Source organism: Mesoplodon mirus (genome assembly GCF_964341445.2).
Source record: "Mesoplodon mirus genome assembly, chromosome: 11".
In the NCBI taxonomy this organism is placed as follows: Eukaryota; Metazoa; Chordata; class Mammalia; order Artiodactyla; family Ziphiidae; genus Mesoplodon; species Mesoplodon mirus.
The window spans coordinates 17435343-17457262 of NC_138987.1; positions in this window are offsets into that span (position 1 = coordinate 17435343).

Below are 21920 nucleotides of genomic sequence, written 5' to 3' on the forward strand. Positions count from 1 at the left end.
GACAACTCATTTTGTTGTGAGTAGAATTAAGAGCAATAAACCTGCAACCTTGGTAAAACTCAAGCACCACCTTTCCTTTTGAAAGCAGACTTAAATAGACAAAGACCAAATTTTTCCATGAGTATTTAGGTCCTCAGCTAGGGTACAGTTGACAGGATAAACACAGATTAGTTAATCATTATTTCCTGCCATTTCCTGATTATCATTATACATTAGAATTTGTTAACAAGATTATCAAGTGAGGTATGCCAAATAATGTAAGAAGAGCGCTTCCCTGGTGGCGCAGTGGTTGAGAGTCCGCCTGCTGATGCAGGGGACAAGTGTCTGTGCCCCGGTCCGGGAAGACCCCACATGCCGCGGAGCAGCTGGGCCCGTGAGCCATGGCTGCTGAGCCTGCGCGTCCAGAGCCTGTGCCCCGCAACGGGAGAGGCCACAGCAGTGAGTGGCCCGTGTACCACAAAAAAAAAAAGAATGTAAGAAGATATCATTAACCCACCAACACCAGGGCATGGGTTTCTACTAGTAGGGATGGATTCCCACCGAACTTATCACATATTCCATCCCAGTCTCCTCATCAACATCCTCACACATCTGTGAGTTGACTGGCTAAGACTGAGGTATAAGTGGAGGACACTGGTTCAGACAGGCTTCTGACCCTACCTTTGATGTTATTAGAAGCATGATATATAATACTTGGAACATTTCAAATGGAACCAACATATCAACTTTTGCAAACCTTTATTACTCACTACCATGAACAAAGCCTTGTGCTAGTGCTCATCCTTAAACACAAAATTGACCATTCTTCTAGCTTCCTAAGAGGGCATATGGTGTAGATAAGACAGATGACTACTCTCTAGAATTTAGTGTGTGCTCTTGTGTGGGGTATAAGGGGTGACTCAGTGGTGAGCAGAGTGCGCCAGATCTCTTCACTCACAGAGTTTAAAGTAACGTGGGGGAGACAGTTCTTAATCAAATAATCTCATAAATATCAGGTACCTTTTAGTACCAGAGCTATGACAGTTTAATCTGACTAGTATAAGAACGGGCTCTCTTCTCTTCTCCACCATCCTATGTGTGGTTGAAGTTGCTCCTTGCCATGTCTTCTCACAAGACTTTCAGGATTAAGCGATTACTGGCTGAGAAACAAAAGCAGAATCATCCCAGTCCCCAATGAATTCAAATGAAAACTGGTAATAAAATCAGGTACAACTCCAAGAGAAGAAATTGGAGGAGAACCAAGCTGGGTCTATAAGGAGCCTTGCATATGAAGTGGCACACGTTTATGCTATGTCAAGGTCACTTGCCTTTTACCATATGACTCTGAGAACATCACTACTATATGAACAGTTGGATGTGTTTTCTTGCAAGATGATTTTTTCTCTTTCTGTTGGTATTTCTTCTCCACTAGTGCTTTGGTTTAGTAATAAATCCAGGGATTGGCAGCAAAAAAAAAAAAAAGAATGGGAAACAGGGAAGGCTCCCTTGGAAGGGATCATGGAAGGCTCCCCCGTGAAGTGATTTTGGAGTGAGATCTGGAGAATGAGTGACAGTTAAACAACCAAGTGCAGCTGGCAGACAAACCGGGGAGGGCACGGCTGGCAAAGACTACAGTGGGAGAGGTCTTGTAGGGCAATTAACTGAAAAGAGCCTGTGTGGCTACAGCACAGAAAGATGGAACAAAGACCAGTTGCACAGATTGTGGGGTTTGTCCAGGAAATGACAGTACACTACTACCCAGGCTGGAGAAAAATGTGCATGGCAGGAGACAGAATAAACTGAAAATAATGATTGGGACTCTTCACTTTCTGGAAGAATATGCAAAGCAGGTTAGAGGGTTTGAACTGTATTTTATAGGCAACAAGAAATCATCATAGGCACATAGGGATGGGGGTCACACACGTTTAAGGGTGATTGTTTTAGAAGCAATATTAAAATGGATTTTGGTGAAGTGAGAGAGAGGAGAGAAGGAAGGGATCATGATGAGGGGGAAATTTGAATGGCCAAGAGAGAAGGAGCAATGTCTTGAACTAGGGCAGTGGGAACCATATGAACGGAACAGGTGTAGAGACAGTGTAAAGTAGAATCGACACGTTTTGTGGATATAAAGGGGGGTGGGGGGAGAGAGAGAGAAGAGGAAAAGACCGAAATGACGGAAACAGGCTGAGCCTAAACATTAGGAGGAGGATGCCAATATCAGAATTTGGAAATAAGAGTCAGAGGCTTGGGGATATCAGACTGGTTTCAGATATGCCATAATGAAATCTGGGGCAGACAAATCACGAATTCGGATAAGCTGGCATTTTTCAAAAGTTCTGTTTGGAAATAAAGGAACACAAGTCATTCAACCAACAATATTTTCTGGGTACCTACTATATAACAGGCATTAGTTTATACACTGAATAGAATTAGAAATTAGATTTCATTTCTGCCTTCATGGAATATGACTTGTATATGAAAGAATGTTTGGCCAAAAAAAACCCCACAGAAACCCAAAGGTCACATGATGTACCTCCAAATAAACCATAAACCAGTGATATATAAGTGGGACAACAGTTCAAAGAACTGTCCATTATCTAGTATCAAATTTGCAAAGTATAGCACTGTGAAGGTTAAGGCTCTCCTCTTAGGAGAGACATGAGAATGCAAATTCAAATCACCAGCTATCATCAAAGGGGAGGGAGACCTTAAAATCTCCCTGTGATTTTCATCCAAGAATTTAGAGGACACAGCAAAGGACAGGATAAATAATAGCGTGTTCTTTGGAAAAGAGAAAGAAGACGTAGGGAAATCCCACTAGCAAGGACACTTAAACATCTTGGCCCTTCATCAACACTCAGAGTATATATTGAATTTCAGGGAAAAAAATAAACCTTTGTCATTTTGACTTCAAAGTAGGTGCCAAAATTATCTCATATTGGAGATCCTAGGGCTCTTAGCCCTTATCATTTTGGGAAATAAACAGATAATGGACAAAATATAATATGCTAACTAAAATTATCTTCAAAAGGAATGAAAAACAAAGGATCATTAAAGGCTCAAAACAAGAAAACAAGTCTGGGGAACTGTACTCAATATTTTGTAATAACCCATAAGGGAAAAGAATCTGAAAAAGAATAGATGTATATGGATAACTGAATCACTTCGCTGTACACCTGAAACTAACACATTGTAAATCAACTATACTTTAATTTTAAATATATATATAAAGAAAAAGAAAATGTCTGAAGCTAAAAATAAAATATTTTTGATTAATTTAAAAGCTAAAAACCAAACATATATACACACACATATATCTACATATATATCTCTATATGCAGATATAGAGATATATAAAGATTAGATAGATATAAATATATATAAAATTAAGCCAAGATATTAAAAAAATTTTAAATAGGAGATTAAAGCTAAAATATCTATATTATGCAACTTGTCAATGAGTTATTAAAAATCTGGTCTATTTAACTAGCTGATGCTAAAGTTCCTCAGTGAAGTAAGTCAGAAAGAGAAAAACAAATACCGTATACTAACACATATATATGGAATCTAAAAAAAAAAAAACAAAAGTTATGAAGAACCTAGGGGCAGGACAGGAATAAAGATGCAGACGTAGAGAATGGACTTGAGGACATGGGGAGGGGGAAGGGTAAGCTGGGACGAAATGAGAGAGTGGCATGGACTTATATATACACCACCAAATGTAAAATAGATAGCTAGTGGAAAGCAGCTGCATAGCACAGGGAGATCAGCTCGGTGCTTTGTGACCACCTAGAGGGGTGGGATAGGGAGGGTGGGAGGGAGAGGCAAGACGGAGGAGATATGGGGAAATATGTATACGTATAGCTGATTCACTTTGTTATAAAGCAGAAACTAACACACCATTGTAAAGCAATTATACTCCAATAAAGATGTTAAAAAAAAAAAGGTTCCTTAGAAGAATAAATGTGAGAGAGCAGTAAGAACATGTTGAAAAATAATTCTAATAGGGGTGTAGAGGGAGCTTACTCACTAGTTACCAACACTACTTTAAATCTACAATAATTAAAAACAGTGCAGATTAGGCAAGAAGATTGATGAAATAAGAGTTCAGACATAGACCCAAGTATGGGAATTCAGTGAATGAAAAAGATTCATTTCAAACCAGTTGGAAGAACTGATCAGTGCCTACATACATGGTGTCAAAATAGTAAGAAACTCATTTAGAAAAATAAAGTATGATCTCTGCAGAAAAGGAGCAACTTGATGCCACTGATTTGGCCCCAAGAACCTTTTCATTCTGGTTTTATCAATACAAACAATTTTTAAAAATCATAATTTTACCAACACTGAATGAATTTTCCTTGGAAAATTTTCTGGAATCAAACTATTTTTATTTGTCCTTGATGAACTTGCTATATCGCATAATTAAAACATTTCTCTAATTATCACCATTTCCATTTTTATCTTACCAAAAATTATTTCCTTTGAGACCAAAAATTTATTTTTCACGTAAATCTTATAACGGCTTACAGAACATTGCTTTACCCTTATTAGATCTTACTAATTAAAACTTCTGGGCTTCCCTGGTGGCGCAGTGGTTAGGACTCTGCCTGCCAATGCAGGGGACACGGGTTCGAGCCCTAGTCCGGGAAGATCCCACATGCCGCAGAGCAACTAAGCCCGTGCACCACAACTACTAAGCCTGGGCTCTAGAGCCCTCGAGCCACAGCTACTGAGCCCGCGTGCCACAACTACTGAAGCCCGCGGGCCTAGAGCCCGTGCTCCACAAGAGAAGCCACCGCAGTGAGAAGCCCGCGCACCGCAACGAAGAGTAGCCCCCGATCGCCGCAGCTAGAGAAAGCCCGCAGGCAGCAATGAAGACCCGATGCAGCCAAAAGTTAATTAATTAATTAATTAATTTAAAAAAACAAAAACAAAAAGCTTCTGCCACTCTTAGCTTTTCTCTATGGCCATTGCTTTTATCAAGTCCAATTTTTCCCAAGTCAAATACTGCAGATATAAATTTGTCAAGAAGATTTATTCTTCTGGAAGCAACTGGTTAGTAACTGATTTTACCATGTGCACTTGTAACTGTCAGCTTTAATTTGTGTTGATTACAAAATGGTGGGGGTCAAAACATCCGACATCAGATTCCCACCTCACAATTTATATAAAATTGTACAATAAGCACAAATAACAAAGGAAAACATAGCTGACTATATATATAATATTACTTTGGAGCAAAGAAAGCTTTTCCATGCATAACTTAAAAACCTGAAGCCATAAAGAAAGTGTGACTCCCTTTCCCATCCCAGATGAGCTATAATCCTAGCATTTTTCAAATGCTCCATGGAGGGTGATCTAGGGATCTAAGAGTCAGGGTTGTTTGCCATGGGAGGGGGTGGGAGTGAGGGGCTGATTAATAACAGATGTAGGTGGGGACAATGGATATTCAGAGGGTCTGTGGAAAATATATGTGGCATTGGAGTTTTTAAATTATTTTCAAATATTGTTTATCATTCTAAATGTAATATATTATCACAATTAAAAATTTAAAACAATCCATCAAGTTTAACATAAAGTAAAAGTATCCATTACCTCTCAACCTACTTACAGAGATACCTACTCTTGATAATTCAATGAGAATCATTCCAAGTCTTTTTTTCAGTTTGTTCAGGTTTTTACTTATTGTCCTTGGAAACTGGAAGTCCAGGTTTGTTTGTTTTTTAACGCAAGTACAACGTTCTCAGATACTCTCTATCTCTCTCACACATACGGTTTTTTGATAAAATCATAATATACGAAGTTGATCTATCTAGTTTCATGGGTTTAAATAGTATTTGTACACATCTGGGCACACTTCAAGAAGAGATGGAAGGAAGGAAGGAATTGAGGCACACTCATCAGTAAGTAGCGATTATTACCAAAGTGTTACTTTCAAAGTATTTTCCCTTTTTAAAAATCTTTTTTCCTCTTTGATATGAAAGAAATACATGGTCCCCTTAAGAAACACAGAAAAGCACAAGAAAGAGTCACCCATAATCCACCATATAGAGCCAACTGCTGTATCTTTTCGTGAAGAAAGACTCTACATTTAATAGACCCCCGAACGGCTGAGGTCCACAATCTTGCGAAGCCAGAGTTCAAAAAGAAGGTCCCAACACCGTAAGATAAAGTGGAGTAGGTAGGAAGTTACAGACCACACACTCAGTACCCCCTGACAAACAGGATGAGGAGGAAACAAAAACGTGGTCAGTGACTTTGTTTGAAGAAGAAGCCACTATTCAAACTAAGAAAGGCAGAGCTCCGAGCAGAAACAGACACCAGTTATGGGATGGGCAGATCCATTTCTGTTGGCTCAGATAAGCTTCCAACCTTGAGCTGTGAACCCAAGGCTGTGGAGTGGCAGAGGGCATCTGCAAAGTGAAAACGCCACAATAAGAAGCTTTATCATCAGACTCCTCCCACCCCAACATTTCCCCACAGATTTCCACTTAAGCTGAACAGACACCCGTGGGGCATTCCAAACCTGAAGTTTTTGTTTAAAGGTCATATAGGCGTTGACTGTGGAGAGACAGAGTGCAGAAAAGAAACTTTAGCAAGAACTTCAAAAACTGGCTCCATTTTAAGCTAGGAAGGAAGCAAAGTGTCTCAAACAGTAACACGAACAACTTCTTCAGATAAAGGGGGTGACAATACTGGGGTTGTGGAGAACTTCTCACCCAGCTGTGGTTCTGCAAAAAGCTTAAGGTAGGGATCAAACATTTTCTGTAAAGGGCCAGACAGTAAACATGTTAGGCTTGCAGGCCATCCTACAGTCTCTGAAGCAACTACTCAGCCCTGCAGCGGTAGCGAAAAGCAGCCACAGATGTTATGTAAGTAAGCGGTGCGGCAGGGTGCCAATCAAACTTCACTTCTGGACGTTAACATTTGGATTTCATAGAATGATCTTGTGTCACCAAAGATTCTCCTTTTGATTTTTTCCAATCATTTAAAAATATAAAAACTCCTCTTAGCTTTGTTAGTTGTACAAAAACAGGTGGCCAGCTGGATCTGGTTCCTGGGCTGGCCCTCGTTTCCTGACCTTTGGTCTAAAAGGAGAGTTTCTGCCTGAGTTTATGTTCTAACAACATAGATAAGAGCAGACTGCAGAATCGGGAGGCTTTTTTTTTTTTTTTTTTTTTTTTGGCCATGCTGCGCAGCATGTGGGATCTTAGTTCCCTGACCAGGGATCGAACCCGCACCCCTGGCATTGGATGCATGAAATCTTAACCACTGGACAGTCAGGGAAGTCCCAGAAAGCATTTTAAATGGAGAAGATTTCTGTTTAGATGCGGGGAGTCCAGCTGGTGGAAGAAATTTTGGTGGCTGGCAAATCATTGGGGATTGGGGCAGGGTTGTGGGGCAAAGGGCACAGGAGGACCTCCCAAAGGGACTGGTACCCCAGGTGTATCTCCATGGAGCTGGCCTGTAGCATCAGGGGAGAGAGGGGTGAGAAAATGCCTCCCTATCCAATTATGCATGCTCTACTTTCCCAGTGAATCAGGCCAGCGAAAAGATTAGCAGCAGCAAAGTCAAATTTAATTCAGAAGACCTTTTTTTTTTTTTTTGCATAAAGATGAGGCCCTACTTTGTACAGAAACAAAAACTAACAGTTCTCAGATCACCTCCACTTCAGTCCGTATTTGTTTACCTGTTGCACCAGGCTCTTATGCAAATTCCAGCAGCCACTTCAAAATAAGCCTGAGCTTGGCCTCGATGGATTTCTCTCTCCTTTGCTGCAGGCACAGACCACTTCTACTGAAGAGAGAAAAATACCAGCCCTTCCACAGCCGCTGGCCCAGGAGTCCCGGGGCTGCCTGGCAACGAGCCTCTTTGCTCCCTCTCGGGCTCAGGCCTGCAGTTACCTTGCCATTGAATAGTCTGGTAGAAGAGTTCAATGCAGGGTTTGCAACTTTCCAGCCATTAGCCAGCTGCCAATGCACTTCATTATCTTAGGAGTGTCTTGTACATCAAAGCATGCCCCCAAACAGTGTGATCAAGTGGAAGTAACAGTGCCTGGTCAACATTATAACTTGCAGCACTTTTTTTTTTCATGGATATAATGCCATCTGGCACCCAGGAACATCCAAGGCCAGTGATGGAAAAAAACCCTGCCGCCCTGTTTTGCTTACTGGTGTAACAGTTAATCCTGATAAAGGCCAAGGCCTCTGAGCAACTGCCCTGTTGCTATCTTGCATATCTATTGTCTTACACAGGGCAAGCTGACCTGAACCTGCAAAATCAAAGGTTGCACATGACATTGCTTGGGGAGAAAATATCCAGGAGACCTGGGAAAGGGGGCATTATTTGTCTCTTTGTTTAATTGTTTAGCAAACACACACACACACACACACACACACACACACACGGACACACACACGGACACGGACACAAGGAGAGGACAAGGATTTAAAGATCTCTCCTTTCCAAGCTACAAGACTGTCTGGGAAAACATCAAGTACCTGGCCTTGAAATCCCCTAACTAGACTCTCTTTAAGAGCTTTAATATCTTCTACACTTACCCTGCTTTCAATAATTTTGAAAAATCCCTCCTGCTTTGGATTAGATCATAGAGCACCAACCCTCTCCCAAATCAGAGACTCCTAAACTGATTTCTGGTAACAAATTTCTCCATGAGGCTTTCATTGTTCTCTTAAAATTAAGAAGAAAAACAATTTTATGAAGTGACAGCTAACAGAGGTTCTGAATAAAACTCATCTGCAGCACCCGCAAAATCCTGCCTTCTCAGAAGTTGCTTTTCAATTGACAAATTAGGAAAGAAAAGACCATGAGTATCTCATTGCTTTTATTTTGACATCAATCTTCAAAGCATAGAAGAACAAGCCACAAAATGGACAACAATCTCCTTCTCTGCTGAAATGAGGACCAGTGGTCGGGTTTATGGTACATTTTTTCCCCCTGCAGTCTCAAAGGCAGCTGCTTCAGTACTCTGCGGCTGTTTATAAACTCTTCAATGACTTTTCCACTCCTTATGCAAACCAAACCCCTCCCTCTTCCTATCTCCCCTTCTAACGTCCCCCTCCCTGCTTCCATCTCTGCAGGAGGGAAAGCCTGAAATTTCGAGTAGGACTTTTCCTTCTCTGGGTTAGGTTCACATTGAGGAATGATTTTTCAGTCTCCACATGAGCAATTATGTAAGCCTTCCCAAAGCATGGACCATTTCTAAGGCAATTGTTGCCTAAACATAGTTGTAAGAATCCAGATGACTTTAAAAATAAGATGTCACTCAATTTCAAACCTGTGGATTGAAATTTTCTCAGAAAATCCAACTTGATCTACCTTCTCCCACTGTGTTTCCCTTCACAGTCATAAACTGTAGTAGAATTATAACACACGTTAGGCACCAGGTTGCTATTTTAGGCTGGCATGGAAACGACTCAGAGAAATGAAGCTCCTAGCAGCCAGCATTAAGAACAAAGTTCTCTGACCTTCAATATCTTCAATACAATGACTGTTTTCCTCACTTCTATTCTTACCCTAAGAATCAGTGGAAAAGAAACAAATGAAGCCAGAAAGGAGAGTAATTGAAACGTTTGGCAAAGTGAGAAAAAAAGAGTACACAATATCCACACCATCAAAACATAGTGGTCAGATACCACAATTTGAAATATTCATGTATAATATGGGTTTTATACTTCACATTTTATAAAATGCTGTGAATCTCTTGCTCTAGAAACAAACATTTGTGGGAAGAAATTTTCAAAATCATCTTTTATAGATGAAGAAACATTAAATCAGCCGTCAAAGTAACTTAGTTAATGGCAGAGCTCAAATAGAATCCAGGACTTGTAACTACTAATGTACTGCTTTTGCCATGGCATGCATGCACTCATTCATTCATACATTCAACAAGCATCGGTTGACTGCCTACCATGTACCAGATATAATGGCATATACTAAGCATACATTTTATAAGATTGAATAAGAAGAGATTCCTGCTCTCAAGGAACTCATAATCTAATAGTGGAGATACGCATATAAACCAAGAATTGCAACAGAGAGTAGCAGATACTAAAATAGAGAGGGTGGTACAGTGGTGGCAAAAAGAAAAAATAGATAAGTTTTATCAGGAAAGGTCTTCATGATTCTGGTGACATTAATGTTAAAATAGTGACCTGCTATTTTGTTGAAGAAGTCAAATAAGCTTTTGTCTTCAAATTATCCTAGAAAGGGCTTCCCTGGTGGCGCGGTGGTTGAGAGTCCGCCTGCCAATGCAGGGGACACGGGCTCGTGCCCCGGTCCGGGAAGATCCCACGTGCCGTGCAGCGGCTGGGCCTGTGAGCCATGGCCACTGAGCCTGCGTGTCCGGAGCCTGTGCTTCGCAACGGGAGAGGGCACAACAGGGAGAGGCCCGTGTACCGCAAAAAAAAAAAAAAAAAAAAAAAAAAAAATTATCCTAGAAAGAGAATCTAGTACTTATGGCATGCCTTAAATTCCACTTTAGGTAAAACTTAATCTGTCTTGTGCTTCCTCTGATTATTCTGGATTTGTTGGTGCGTAATTTTAAAGAAGCGGATCTCCGTGGTTTTCCCACTTAGATTGTTCTAAAGTGACGTGCACTGCAGGATTTGGCCGACATGTTAAGCAGCTGAAATTTGGGAAGGAGTGGGCAAAAGGAGACTAGCTCAGATGAGAAAATTTACACATAATTTCTTTCCTCCCATTTTGTAAAAATCTTAGACCCGCAGTCGTTAGGGCTTAAAAAGAACTTTAAGAGAATACTGCTTTTGCAAGGGTTTTTTTTTCTTCTTCTTCTTCTTAAAATTTTTGAATCTAAGTCCAAAATTTAAACTTCTAAATTGACAATTCCATCATAATTTTCTTGCAAAATTAATTACAGTCTTAAGGGGATGTCCATTAATATCTTCCTAATAGTACTTTGAGAGTCTCAAATGTTCATTATTCTATTTTTTCCCACAACCAAGTAAATGTTCTAAGTGGAAAGTTAGTGACTACCTTGAGTTGGTACCTGAGAACCTGATTTTGTGCAAATGTAGTGAGCGGGGAGGAGAATGATATTATATTATAGCGCTTACTTTGAGTCTGGCTCGAAAGGCAAGACAAACTCTCCATCTGCTTGAAACCCAGCGTATCTTCCAGAATCTCTAATTCAGCACCTACCAGTCTCAACCTAGGCAAAATCAGCAAGGTAGAATGATATTCTTATATGATAAGACTGTCTTTATTTTTTTTCTCTCTGCATGAGTTTTAAAAAGAAAAACAAAACTCAAACTGCAGTTAGGGATAATAATTTCCTAAAGATCTTCCCTTTTCTCTCTTCTCTTTCTCCCTCTGTCTCTGTCTCTTTCTTTGTCTATCCCCCTCTCCCCCTCCTTCCTCTGGGTTTTTGTCTGTCTCTCTCTCTAGCCTATAGCATAAAACTAAAGAAAAGATGAGCACGTAAGGAAAATAAGAGGCAGACGAGGCCTACTGCGCATGTTAAGAAAATAACATAACCTACCATTACCATTGGTTTAGTGTTTTCACTGGCTTATAAAATGTTATCTTATATACATAATAATATCTGCCTCAAGATGAGGATTAAATATGCTAATGAAATTAATAGATTCTGCAACAGTTCCTGACACATAAAATGCTGTCAATGTTAGATAGCATTATTATTACTCATGCTATTATTTTCATCACTTTTATAGTCATAATTTGTATAACAATATATGGAACAGTTCAGCAAGTACGAGGGCACATTTAATTGGTCATAGTATCACTTAGTTTAAGAAAGAGTAATTCTGTTTTACATATATATATATATATATATATATATATATACATACATACATACATACATACATAAAGAACCTGAAAAAGAATATATATATTCCCTTATAGGTTATTACAAAATATTGAGTTTAGTTCCCTGTGCTATACAGTAGGTCCTTGTTGGTTATCTATTTTATATATATGTATAACTGAATCACTGTGCTGTACATCTCAAACTAACACAATATTGTAAATCAACTATACTTCAATTAAAAAAAACAAACAAATGAAAAATCAAAAAAGGTTGATCCAATGTAGTACTTTTTCACCTTGAAAGTCCAAACCCAAAGGCCTTTAGTTTTTCTTGTAATCAGTGTGAAAATAAAACAAATCCAAAGAAAAAAAAAAAGAAAGAAAGAATAATTCTATGTCTAAGCCCTAAATTCCTATCAATGCTTGACTACTTAGGGAACATGCATACTGAATTTCTTCCATAAACTGAAAAGTACATCTATACCTTAAGTATAACTTTATTTGAAGGTTCACTACAAAAGAGTGGCCTTTAAAATAATCCTGAATAATTCTAAATTTCATGGAAAAGCAGTCACAACCCAACTCTGGCCTGCTGTTCCAGACTTCACAAATGCCACTTCCTATTCTGTCCATCTGATGTTCCCCACACTATGGGCCATTAGCTACTCCCCAGCACGGCCACGACTTCCATTCTCCTCTATACACATGTACTTCTTTATGCCTAGAATCTCCTCTCCAGCCTTTCCTTCCAGATCCATTGGGAAGCCTTCCTCTTATGACCCAGCCAGAAAATATGCCTCTCCTCTGCTTCCAAAGTGCATTCTTCATCCTACACCCTTCCTCCTATTACCCATATCCCACTGCATGGAAATCCTTTATTCATGGAAATTCTTAACTCACAGGTCTGTGAGCTCCTTCAGGGGTACAGACTGTGCCTTACTGGAGAATATTCTCAGTGCCAACTAGAGGGCCCGCACATAGGAACGACTCCTTCACTGTTTGCCAGATTTCGGGAAATATATTTCAAGTAGGAAAGACCAGACATATTACTAAGCTCCTGGTTCAGAGTTGAGGATAGAGCAAGGCCAGAAAAAAATGCTGTTCAGTTGGTTTCCTTAGACTTACTGAATCAGTATTTAATTTAGATACCAAAACAATCTCCCATGTAAAGGCATAATTTTAATAACAATAAAACATAACAGCCATTTGTTAAGCATTTACTACGCTCCAGCCATTGTTCTCATATTTCATGAATATTAACTCATTTAATTCTCAGAACAAGCCTAGTAGTTATGTTCTCCCAATATTCTCATTTTATAGATTTAAAAAACAGAGCTTCAGAGAGGTTAAGAGTCTTTGCCCATGGTCATACAGCTAGGAAGAACTGGATGCAGAATGTGAGGGCAGAATTTGAACCCAGGCAAATTCTGCAGAGCCAGAGTTCTTAACCACCACCACTGTACTATTTGAGGGTGATTAAGGAGACTTTAACACTTACAGTAGGTAAAAATAGACTTATTCCAATAATCCAAAAGCTGTTAATGAGGTTGATAATGACAGGTTTAAATTTATTTTTCACTACCACTAACTGCAGATATACCAGCTTCTCACTGATTAAAGTCATGACCAAATCTATGACATATAATGTCCATTGAAAGAATTTGCAGGCCTTCCCTAATCTGATCCCATCTTTCCAAGCCTATGTTATCTCCCACTAGTTCCTAGCACACATGCTCCACATTCATCAGCCCATTTACCCCATTTTGCCCACTGTCTTCAGAGAGAGGTTGGCTCCTTCAAAAACACTGCTTACACTGAATGTCTGGTTTCTCTCTCCTCCTTCCCACCACAACAACTTTTTCTTCTTCATTTTTCATTAGTCTACTTTTAATAACATAGTGATAATAGCTTTCTTTTGGGTAATTTTTGCATGATATAACTTTTCCATCTTTTTGGTTTCAGTCTCTTCTGTGTATTTTAAGTGTCTCTCTAATTAAAAATAACATATAGTTGGTTGTTTTTGTTTTTATTTATTTTTTATTTATTTAATTTTTTTGTTTATTAATTAATTTATTTATTTTTGGCTGTGTTGGGTCTTCGTTTCTGTGCAAGGGCTTTCTCTAGTTGGGGGCCACTCTTCATCACGGTGCATGGGCCTCTCACTATCGCGGCCTCTCTCGTTGCGGAGCACAGGCTCCAGACGCGCAGGCTCAGTAGTTGTGGCTCACGGGCCTAGTTGCTCCGTGGCACGTGGGATCCTCCCAGACCAGGGCTCGAACCCGTGTCCCCTGCATTAGCAGGCAGACTCTCAACCACTGCGCCACCAGGGAAGCCCTGTTTTTATTTTTTAATCTAGTCTGACAATATGGGTCTTTTAATTGGAATATGCAGTCCATTTACATTTAATGTAATTATTGATATGATTGGGTTTTGCTATTTGTTTTTTATCTGTACTACTTATTGTTCTATATTCTTTCTTCTCTTTTGATTACTTTTTTATAATTCCATTTCCTCCTTCTATTAACTTGGTAGCTATACATTATCTTACTATTATTTGTTAAAATAGAAATTACAACCTGCATAGGTGACATATTGTAGTCTAAGATAAATGAGTATATTTAGTTCTTCCCAGACAATGCAAAAAGCTTAGAACACTTTAACTCCTTTTATCTTCTCTTAACACATGTTATATGTGATACATTTAGCCCTACAAGATACTATTATTATAGTCTCACAACAACATTAAATATTTATCCTTTTCGAGGCTCTAAATCTGTCCTATATCTTTGAGTTTCCATCCAAAACAACTGTCTTCTTTCAGAATAGAACATGTTAGTATTTCCTCTTGTATGGGTCTGTGGGTGCCAAATTTCCCTCAGTGTTTATCAAAGGATGCCTTTATTTCATGCTCATTTTTGAAGGATGAGACTTCAGCTTATAAAACTCTTTTGCAGGAGTTTTCCCATCATTTTACTTTTATTTTTATCTTTATTTTTTTGGCTGCACCATGTAGCATGCGGGATCTTAGATCCCCAACCAGGGATCAAACCCATGCCCCCTGCAGTGGAAGCACAGAGCCCTAACCACTGGACCACCAAGAAATTCCCTCCTTTTGGGAGTCTTAACAAATAGGTTAGAACTTTTCACTAGTTCCCCTATGTTTCTTACATTGTTTTCTGTGTGTGGGTGTGTTAATCTTTTCATCTTTATGTGCTTCATTCTGTATATTTTTTTCATATTTATCTTTCAGTTCACTAATTCTCTCTTCTATGTGTCTAGCTTCATGTTAAACCTCCATTGAATTCCTGATTTCAGTTATATTTGTTTTTCTGTTCTAGAATTTCCATTTTGTACCTTTTTATAATTTACTGTTATCTGTTGAAATTATCAGTCTCATGTTTTATTATCTCAGATATATTAATTATATTTACTTTAAAATCCGTTGTATGAAAACTCCAATTTTAAGGTACCTGATGGATTCCTTATACCAACTGCTGCTTCTTTTGATTTTCCATTACACTGTCTTGATTCCTTGTATGTCTGGTTATTTTTGACTGAATGTCAGATATTGCATGTGAAAAGTGGTAAGAGGTAATTTGAGACTAGGATGTTACCTTCCTTCAGAGATTTTGTTTGCTTATGACAGGTGGCTAGGGACACTAGCAATCCTGAATTATGTTAATTCAATCATTAAATGACAATATCAGTCCCTTCTGGGGAAGATCTATTTCAGGACCATCCTTATTCATGGAATGTAGCTCTTTAGTTTGGAGTCCCAATCTAAAACCTGTGAGTTTACCAGTGCTTCCCTCCTTGGCAGCATTGAACTTCTTTTCCTCCCAGAGACCTAAGCGTCTTTAAAGGCTCAGCTCACCTTATCAGCCTCTCACTTAACTTCCAAAATTGGCAGATGCCTCTATGGGAAAAGCAGTCCTAAATGCAAAGCTCAGTTCTCTTTTCTTTTCTTTATTTTTTTCCTTCTTTTCTTTGACTTATTAGCTCACTGGTGATTTAAATGGTTTTTTCTCTTAAAATTTTGTCCAGATTTTATAGTTTTCTTAGATAGAGGGAAAGGATTGTTTGCTAATGTATTTGTTTTCACATACAAAAATTTAAAACTATATAGTCATATTTCTTGATTGTTTTCCCCATCATTCATAAAAAGCCCTACTCTACTTCAATTTACAGTTAACTTCCATCTGGTACTGATTTTAGTATGAACTGTGAGATAAGGATATGGTTTATATTTTTTCTCAAATAACTAATTATTGTCTAATTATATATTGAATAATTCATATACTCTCTTGGATTTACACACACACTCTGTTAATGTGTTAATGTGCTAAGTCATCTTTATATTACTTTAGTCTTTTTCTGGATTTTTCTATTGTGTTTAACTATTTTCTCTATTTGTTTCTTCACCAGCACTCCATTGCTTTTAATTACTGTAGCTTTATACTATGTCTATACATCTGGTGAGAAAAGGCTTTCTTCTTTTTCAAAGGCCCATTACACCTGGTTTGGGGGTTTTTTGTTTTGTTTTGTTTTGTTTTTTAGAAAATTTCTGGATAGTATAGCATAATTCATTTCATCAGATGCACTTTTAAATCTTTTGTCTCAACTACCAAACCTCCCTCCCCAAACAAACACCCCAAAGAGAGTATTTTAAAGAGAACAGACATCTTTACAAAATTAAGTTTTTCTAGCCAGAAACATCTTAAATCTCAAAGTTAATATGTTTTCATATAAATACTGCATGTTTCTTAATAAATATATTCCAATATATTTTATACTTAATATTTTCTTCAATTATATTTTCTAATTGGTTATTCTTTGTGACAGGAAAACTATTGATTTTTCCCTTATGAATATTAATATTCCAACAACAATCTTACTCATTATTTCTAATTATTTCTGGTATGTTTTATCAATTGATCCATTTGGCTTCTGAAGATATAGAATTATATTGTTATGCAATAGTGAGAATTGTGCTAACTTCTTTACAGTACTTACTTACTCTGTTCTCTTGAATAATAGCACATTAGCTTGGGTTGGAATTAATCTCAAATTTCAGCTTTAGGCTTGAGCCTTAATTCACCCAAACTAACCATTTTTCATGATACCAATCTCCTCACCAAAGTGATTGGTTCAAGGATGAATAATACAGGCCCAGACTCAATGGGGCATGGCACACCATTGGTCATAGTGATTTTTTTTTTAAGGTTTGACATGTGATTAAAGAGTTGTCAAGGTTTTCAGAAAAGGAGTTTTCTCATTCTCTGGACTGTGAGGTATAAACACATGGGACGCCTGGGACCCCTCTGGCCATTTTGCTCCCATGAGAGAAGCAGTCCAACACACAAAGGAGCACAGAGCTGAAAGAACTGAGAGAAATCAAGCAGCAAAACTGAAACAAGACATGCTTGAAACGAAACCTATCCTGCAACTTTATAAGAGCAAATATATCTTCCTCTATTTTTTGAAACCAGTGCACATTATTTCCAACCCAAATCATCCTAATAGATATACCAGCCCAATGTGGTATTCAAGAAACACGCCTAAAAGAGAATGATAAAGAAAGCTTGAAAATAAAGGCATGTGGAAAATTACACCAGGCAAACGTAGGCAAACAGAAAGCAGAAATGGCAGAATCAAGATAAGATAAGAAGAATTCAAGATCAAGACCATTAAGCAAGGAAAAGAGGCATATTATGACATCTACAAATACAATGAATGAATTCTTGCACACCAAAAACTACAGCAGCAAAATACATAAAGCAAAAAACTCTGACAAAGACAGGTATAGCCATCATAAAAATCACAGCCATAGTGGGCATGATTTTGTGTGAGAATTTGATGAATCAAGCAGATACAAATAAGTAAGGATATGGAGATATAAATAATACAAAAAAGACAACGTAAAACAAAAATAACATTTTCCCTCTCTTCTTCACCAAAGAAGAAATTAGAATATCATGAACAATCTACCATTAGAAAGAGTCTGGGCCCAGTTCATTTTACTGCAGAGAGTTTAGTTTGCAAAATAACAAATTACAGTTCAGACAGTACTCCTTACTAATCTCAATTCTCACTATACAATTAAGGAGCCGAATATATTCAGAAAATTTGAACAAATTCTTTGGTTTCTCAACTCTTGAGAACAGATATTTGGCTTTCTAATCCAAACCTTAGAAACCAAATATGATCAGCTATTGTGGTATTTTTCATCTCCTATGTGGAAAGACTGTCTTTAAAATGTTAATCCTTCCAAAAAGAACCTAAAATTAATGCAACTACAATTAGAATTTCTAAAGGTTTTCTTTAAACCTTGTTGTATATGTTAAATATTTTATAATATAAAAACTTTAAGATATAATAGAAGAAATCTGAATAAAGGAATGCCTGAATATGAATTTTGAAAATGCTCACTGAGCTCCAGAAATAATTTAATAGAATTTACACTCCCATCTATAAAGCATGAGGAGGCCTGTTCTACCACATCTTCAAAAGCACAAAACAAAGAGCTATAAATAATAATACAATGAATAACCATCTTCCCACTACCTTACCTGAAAAAAAAGAAAAAATATAACAATGCCATCAAAGCTCACTGTGTATACATTTCAGATTCCATTCCCCAATCCCTTGAGGTAGTCACTCTTTCAAATTAGGAGTTTATCATTCTCATCTATTGCTTTATATCCTCACAATGTGTTATACACATAGAAATGTTTATCTGTTTTTAAGCTTTAAATAAATGATAAAACCCTGCATGCATTCCTCTGCCACTGCTTTGTTATGTTTTGGAAAACAGTATGTTTATAAGTTGTTGATGTATTATTTAGTTCCAGCTCATTCTAGTTTTTCATCGTCTGGTGCTCAAATCATCCTTGTGTTGGGTCTTCACTTCTTTGAGCTCCTAGTTAATTTCTTTCATTGTCTTCTATTTTTCCACTGCCTTCTGTGTGGTTCTTCTCTTGCTTACCCTCCATATCTCTGATCTTTTTTCAGTGTTGATGCTACTCTGCTTCTAAAGCCATTTTCATTTCAAAACTGATCATATTCTCCCCTTCAGTTTCTTTAAGCATGCCAGGTCACCTTTCCATTCACCAGGACTGAAATCCCTTTGAGAGGATGGAGGAAATCTAGTCTATTGTTTTTAATTTCCTGAAGTAATTATTATTCTAACACATATTATGTGCCACCTTTCTTTTACATGTCACATTGCTTTTTCATTTTTTTTATGATTGTAAGGAAATCCCATTTTTCTGCTACTTATTCAACTTTTATTGGGCACAATTTCATCTGGTCCTGATATTGTCCAATAACTTTGGAGGATTACCATCAATCCATTCAGTGTTTACTTGGTCCCCTTGAATTGTCCATTAGGACTCAGGCTGGAAATCTGAACATTTGAGAGAATGTAATGTGTATTTTTTCAGTCATTCGGAAAACTGAGGAGGGAAGAGAAGGTAGTGAGTAGCTAAAGCTCAGATATGGTTCTATTGTCTGTAAGTACTTTTCCAACAAACGTCTTGATCCTCACCCCAGCCAATCCCATTAAGAAAAATATGTCTTAAGTTCTTGTCATTTTCCCCTTTCTTTGTGAAAAGTTAACTCCACAGGAAACTAGGTTAGTGTGAGAGCTCTTGGCTCAAAGGCCTTCCCTTAGTTCTTACTTATCTCTGTCTAGTCAACTTTCCTCAGTAGATGCTTGAGTCTCAGGTACTCCTCTCCCTTGTTCCCTTGATTCTCTTCTAGGTTGCCTCTTTTTAAGAGCAGGGTAAAGAACACTGTCCCTGGTCACTAGGTCTCTCTTCCCCTCCAGTTCCCCTCCTCCTCTGTGGTATGGAACTATATTCAGAGTAGGGATCTATTCCTCCTGTTCTCATCTTTCTGAGATTGTGAGGCCTTAAAAAACCCTTATAAGTTATTTCCCTAGAACTGCACCATCTGAAATGGGGTTACGTCTTTGTTAACTCTGCGTCTTTGCTGAAATTGTCTTTAGTTGGCTGATCTTCAGTCTGTGGTGTGAGGCTGTGGCTGTTCCATAGTTGATAAAGCATTGATACAACCATGAAGTTTTCATGGGGAATAAGGGAACTGTATGCTCTAATGTGGTTGGGAATCACTCAGGGGTCTTGTTAAAATTGCAAGGCGGGACCTGAGAATAGGTATTCCTCATGAGCTCCCAGATGATGCTGATGCTGCTCGCTGCAAAGTGGTTACACTTTGATTAGAAAAGCTGTGTATTAGGTTCTCCAGAGAAAAGAACCAATAGGAATATATATATATATATAGAAAGAGATTTGTTATGAGGAATTGGCTCATGTGATTATGGAAGTTGAGAAGTCCCACATCTGCTGTCTGAAAGCTGGAGATTCAAGAAAGTGTATGGTGTAGTTCAAGAGCTTGAGCATTCTCAAGAGCAGGAGAAGACTGATGTCTCAGCTCAGTCAGCAGAACAAGGACCCAAGTTTCCTCAGCCTTTCTGTTCAGTTCCTGGTCCTCAATGGATTGGATGATGCCCACCCACACTGGAGAGGGCCATCTGCTTTATTCAGTCCACCTGTTCATGCTAGTCTCTTCCAGAATCACCCTCATGGACACACCTGGAAATAATGTTTAATCAGATATCTGGGCATCCCATGGCCCAGTCAAGGTGACACATAAAATAGACCATTGCAGGTTGACATCATACAGCATACAAAGCAAGAAGGTGCTATATGGCTGGCCAAAAAATGTAAATAATAGCTAATATTTATTAAAATGTGACTACATCCTAACCACAGTCCTAAATGCTCTCCATGGATTATCTCATTTAATTCTCACAATAACCCTGTGAGGTAGGTACTGTATTATTTCCATTTTATAGAAAAGGAAATTGAGGCATAGACTGATTGGGTAACTAGTTTGAGATTAAACACCTACTAAGTGGCAGAATTGAGCAATTTGACTTTAGAGCCTCAACTTGAAACACCATCTCCTGGTGCAATCCTGAGGTCGTTTCTTATACTGCTCTTCTATAGAAAGCAAGGGTCCCACCATGCATTTATAACAACTAGGTGTTTTGCTTAATGAAACTGAAGGGATGCTGGGGAAGATGACCTGAGATGGTGACCTCTGGAAGGTCATCAGCATGGTGACCAAACAGCATGGGTGCTTCCTACAGGGTCCAGGTTGAGAAGCAAATGGAGCTTTACTGAGGAAAGAAAAGTGATAAATACCAATAAGAACAGTGAGAGGAAAAAATTAAGAGAAATCAGTAAGGAAAGAAAAAGCAGAACTTGGCATCCTTACACGTCAATTCAGAGAAGGGAGAACTACTGCCTAGCAGAATCTTGAAATAAAATTTCCTTAGAAAGCCCCAGAAAAGTTGTGCATCTGTTACAAGTTCAAAGGGTAAGGGGAACTTACATATGCTTTTCTCTTATTTCTGTAGGCAAAGTACTACTCCTTCAAGATTCAGACCCCAGTGAAGCTTTCCAACCAAGCCCAGCCTCCACCACGGTTAGGGTTTCTTCTTCGATGTTCCAAAGGTCTTTGGGCATAACTCAGGGTGCACAATGTACTCTCATTCATTCGTTTATTTACACTTCTCCCTCGCTAGACTGTGATTTTTTTTTTAGGACAAGGTCTTAGTTTATACACATACCTTGAGCTCTAGGTACACTGGAATACTCTGTTCACTGAACTCAAGCCTTCAGTCTTGACATCCTTCCCTTTTCACTATTGACCCATCAGTCTCCTTTAAATGCCCCTTTTCTTATGAAGCCTTCCCTAAACTAAGCATTTCACTCTGTACCTTTATCATGACACAAAATATTGTCTTACTATTAGATATTGTCAATCCCTTTTCTGCATTAGATTATAAACCCCCAGTGGTGATGGCTGTGCCGTCATGACCTCTGAATTCTCATTAGAGATGAGCCAAATCCTGCACATTGGTTGATGCTCATAAAATCAGATTCTGAACACATATTTAAAAAGAAAGGAAAGGAAAAGAGGTTTAGATACAACGAATGTGCCTGGACTGGCTAAAGTGGACTCAAACAGCTTGAAACAAAGACCTTCCAGACCCTTTCATATACAGAAACTTCCCAGATCCTAACTTCTTCTGCTACTGA